Raw genomic sequence first — 4,914 nt, 5'->3', positions numbered from 1 at the left:
TCAATGTTATGTGGCAGCCTGGATGGGAGGGGAGTCTGGGGGAGAATGGATACATATGTATATATGGCTGAGTAGCTTTGCTGTGCACCTGAAACTATCACAGCATGGCTAATCGGCTATACTCCAATATAAAATAAAAAGTTAAAAAAAAAGAAGAGTGGATATATGTATATGTATAGCTGATTAGATTTGCTGTACACCTGAAACTAACACAACATTGTAAATCAACTCTACTCCAATAAAAATGAAAAAACAAAACAAAACAAAAACAAAAAACACAAGGCTTCCTCCCCTTCCGCCCCTCATCAGGAGCGATGGAGAGGACAGGACAGGTTAATAATCTCTTGTCACCAAGGTGTGGCAGGTCAAGAGCTAGCTCATTCATTGCTCTGATCTCTGGTATGTCCGAACGGTCTCTGCATTTCAGTACCTGCTTCTTTCTGTTCCCATCTTCCCATCTGGCTGCCAACTAACTGCCTTTCCACCATATTTGAAGCTTCCTCCTGTTGTTAAAAACCCACCTCTTTCTCTGTCTCTATCTCTCTGTCCCTCCATCTCTCTGTCTCTCTCTCAGCCATTTCCTTTTCCCTCCTCTTGCAAAATACAAAACCAGAAATGAACTGAACACAGAAGTCTGTAAACACACTGGCTTGGCGCCTTCTGAGGCTCTGGGTTTCTGGACACAATCTTGAATCCTAATTAAGCCGTTAGAGAAAAGCTTGTTGCTGGCAACAGGGTCGGGGAGAAATAGTTTCCATCATGCAGTATCTGGAATTGGAATTGGCTAGAAGGCCCCTGCTCGCTGCTTTCAATACCTAATAGGCAGAATCTCAAATGTTATTAATCTAAGTGAACCATGCAAGACACAGGGGGAGAGTGGTGAATAATTATTTGGTTTTAAGAAAGAAAAGCAGGCAAAAAACACTCTGTATTCGTAGCATCATGGAGCCCCTGCAACAGCCCATTAGGTTAGAAATATGTCTGTGGTATGTGGCGCGAGACTTAATGAAACTGTAAGATAAATTGGGAAGCTCAGGCCAAGGTGAAAACACAGAATTCCTGACACACTCTGCTTGGAGCCCCTGTGCCCGCGGGGACCGGGGAAATGAGCACAATGCGTCCTTGGTGGCAGAAAGGGAGAGGGTTTGATGCAATTACCGGTCAGCATGGGGGCTGCCAACGTGCACATGCGTGGCCCATTTCGGGCCAGCACAGCCCTGGGCCCCAGGAAGAGCAGCCATTTTGCTGAAAAAGAGAAGATTGTGGTGAACGTGCAAGGCCCGGGTTGCCCCGTGAGGCTACTTTTTGGCTCCCTGGCATGGCTGACTCTCCATCTCTCAGCACCTGCCACTGGCCCAGTCTCAGCAGCTCCTTGGTGTTTTCCGAACCTCCACTCTCTTCTAAAGTGTGGCAGGCAAGGTTGGCTCACCACCCTCTGGCCCTGTCCCCTTCCGCCTTGTGATTGAATCAGCTCTGGTTTTGTTTGGGTGGCAGTGAGTCCAGCCTTGGAGGTGTATCATAATTGATCTAAGCCATTCATGGCAACCATGGCCCCCCTGTGACATGGTTGTTCTACGTATGGGCTGTGGCCTACTCCTGGTCGATAAGACATAAAAGGAAGTCTGATGGGGGAGGGGTGCTTCTGAGATAGTTTTTCTTTCCTGACAACACATAAGAATGGCACAAGGAGAAAACTCTTTTGCCCTCTTTCCTCCTTTCCTACATCATAGGATATAGGGGCAGGATGTGATGTCTGGAGCTGTGGCAGTCATCTTGTGATTGTGAGGTGGTAAATTTAACATATTTTCTTTTTATGTAGCATAAGTGTTTTTCAAATATTAATTTGATATTTGATAATAACCCATTTAATTAATATCCAATATACTAAGGATGGCAGAACAAAGGATAGAAAGAATCTGCGTTTTGATGTCATTGTTGAGTCAGAAACCCAACCCTGGGACATATTTCTCCAGACTCCTTGTCAAGGAAGTATTAAAATCTGGGTGTCAGGTGGCCTGCTTCTTGTAGCCAAAAGCCTCTGTAGCAGGGACTGCCAGATGCCTATTTAATATCCCATCCCACCTTCTGTAGTTACAGAGCTCTGATATGTAGCAGGACAAATTACTACTCAGAACAAAGACTTTATCATCAGTCCTTTTTTGCAGCAGAGTGGCTACAAGACTAAGTTCTGGCTAATAAGATGTGAGTAAAAGTTGTGAGTGGGACTTCTGGGACGGTTCTTTAAAAGGAACTGACTCTGATGGGGGTGTGTCTCCTTTGTCCTACTCCCATTCATTTGCCCTGCTGCCCGGAGGGCAACTGTGAAGACTGGGGCTCCAACAGCAATCTTGGACCATGAGGTGATATTGAGGATGGGAGCCACATCCAGAGGTGAGTGGAGCAGAAAGGAGGAGGAGCCTGGGTCCCTGCGGACTCTGCAGACCTGCTCTACCAGTCCTGGATTGCCTGCTTCTGGGCTTATTTTCTGCCAGATAATGACTTCTTATACGTTTAAGCCACGGTTATTTTGAGTCTTCTGTAAATCAGAGATGAACTTAATCCTGACATTGGAACAAAAGCTAGCCCAAGAGCACTGTGCTTAAAACCCTCACAGGCTTCCCACTGCCGCCAGGAGAGAGTCCTGGCTTTCAAAGCCTGTGCAATCTGCTTTAACTTTCCTTTCTAGCCTCATCTGCAACCAAAAAAAGTCCAACTCATCTTTGGAGACTCAGGTCAAAGGTCCTTTGGGCCTCCGAGAAGCTTCCCTGATCGCCTCTGGCTAGGGACCCCTGGCTCTGGGATCCCCAGCATCTTGCCCATACCTCTGCACTGGCAAGAATTAGATTTCTGTGGAACTTTCAAGTTGATGATCCTTGATCTTTCCGTCAGTGCTGTGAGGCCAGCAGTGCAAGCCCTGCTCTCTGTTCTCTGCAGAGGAAGCCAAGGCCCAGAGAAGGGCCAGCTGGTCAAGATCACACAGCAATGGAGCCAAGCCAGCACTTCCAGCTCTGAACTTAGCTCCTTTCCTCCTCCATTCTCTCATCATATTAGACTGGAGGACGGAAGGGAGTGGCCAGCCTCGAGTCATTCTATCTGGCAACTTCATTTGGCATCAGATTTGAGGAAAGGGGAAGAGGGTTGGAAGCTGCCAAGTTGAGTTTCTTGGACTCACCGGAGACGTCTTCCTCGTGGAGAACCCAGAACGGCTGCCCCGAAGGTCACCCCCAGGTTCAATGGCTGGGGCCTTCTCAGCATCGCTGGGTGGGTCTTAGGTGCCCTGATCCCCTGCCAGGTGCTGGCCTGGGGGCAGGGTCTGAGACAGGTGTGGAGAGGGTTGTTGTAGAGGTCAAGTGCAAAGGAGCGTAGGGGCTGGCTTCGGGCTGTCAACTTTAAGAAAACGAATGGCTTTGCAACAGTCTTTCACTCACTCAGAGGAGCCTGGCGCTGGAGGGAACAGGGTGGTCAGTGTGTGAGCTCTGATGTCGGACTCTTGGCTTCAAATCTCGACCCCACCAAGTAATAGCCATGCAACAGTGTGTAAAGTATGTCCTCTCCTTGTGCTTTGTTTTCCCCATTAGTGAAATTAATAAAGTCATTCTACCAAAATTAATTAAGCACCCAGTACATGCCAAACACTGTCCTAGACCTGGGAGGATTTGTGGGGATAAAGCAGTAAACACAGCAGATAAAACCTTTTCCCCTATGGAGGTTTCATTTGAGTAAGAGGAGAGGGGAATGGAGAATAAATATGTAAACAAACACATATATAATATCTCAGGTAAAGTTAATGTTATAGTCGAAATAAAGCAGATAGGGGGATGAATTTTTATTGAATGGCATTGGTGGGCCAAGCACTGGTCACACCTGTTGTATTTGCCGGCTCCCTGCCTTTGCTACCCCCCAGGAGGGGAGCAATCCAGATCAGGGACCAAGTGTGATTCATCTCTGAAGCTGGGTCGAGGATGGTCTAGGACAGATTTCCAGTGTTTTCTATAGAGCTACCACCAGGTAATGAGTACAAAAAGTGTTCTGTGGTCACAGTCTCAGAGGTGCCAAGCTAAGTAAATTAAAACAGGTTTCTGCTGCAGGACTTGTCAGAACCTTTATAGGCTAAGGTTCACTGTGACTCTCTGAGGTAGACTGAGGCAGAGGGTGGTTGCATACAGTGGGCAGCAGTTCCCAAACTTACTTGACTAGGGAACCACTTTGGGGTAGGGCATCAAGGTGCTAGTGTTCCAAGGAACCTGCTTTGGGAAATGCTACTATAGAGGGCATCTTCCCAGGTCCTGGTCCAGGGCAAATTTAGCTGTGGTACCTGAGGACTGGTGAGGACAGGTCTCCTGAAGAGTTGCTGAGACCCCCATCCATGGTCTAGGACCCCTCCTTCCTTCTAGAGATACCACTCCAGGGATGTGCTGCTCTCCCTGTTAGGGTACAGACTGCCCTTGGACTGGTCAACAGGGAGGTGACACTAGCCTCACACTAGTGGGAATCTCCCCAAGATGTGGCAGCTGCTGAAAGACCCCAGCTTCATGGGGTGGCTGGTAAGGAAGGGGCAAAGGGGTTTCTCAGGGTCTTTCTGCTCCCCATGTGTCTGTGGGGCTCCAGGCCCCTTGGACCCCATACTTCCAAGAGAGCTCACAGCTTTCACACCTCTCCCCACAGCAGGGTTGTGGATACTCTTCCTTGGCCTTGGCAACCAGCCTGGAGCCCTTCCAGACCTTGCTGGCTCTGAGGCTAATCCTGAAGGTGGGACCCAGTGCTCTGCTGAGTGATGGGTATACCCCTGTCTCTGGGACCCAGGGCTCTGCTGAGTGATGGGTGTACCCCTGTCTCCGGGACCCAGGGCTCTGCTGAGTGATGGGTGTACCCCTGTCTCTGGGACCCAGGGCTCTGCTGAGTGATGGGTGTACC

Source organism: Lipotes vexillifer, unplaced genomic scaffold (genome assembly GCF_000442215.2).
Source record: "Lipotes vexillifer unplaced genomic scaffold, Lipotes_vexillifer_v1.1 scaffold1017, whole genome shotgun sequence".
Taxonomy (NCBI): domain Eukaryota; kingdom Metazoa; phylum Chordata; class Mammalia; order Artiodactyla; family Lipotidae; genus Lipotes; species Lipotes vexillifer.
This window is presented reverse-complemented; position numbering follows the sequence as displayed.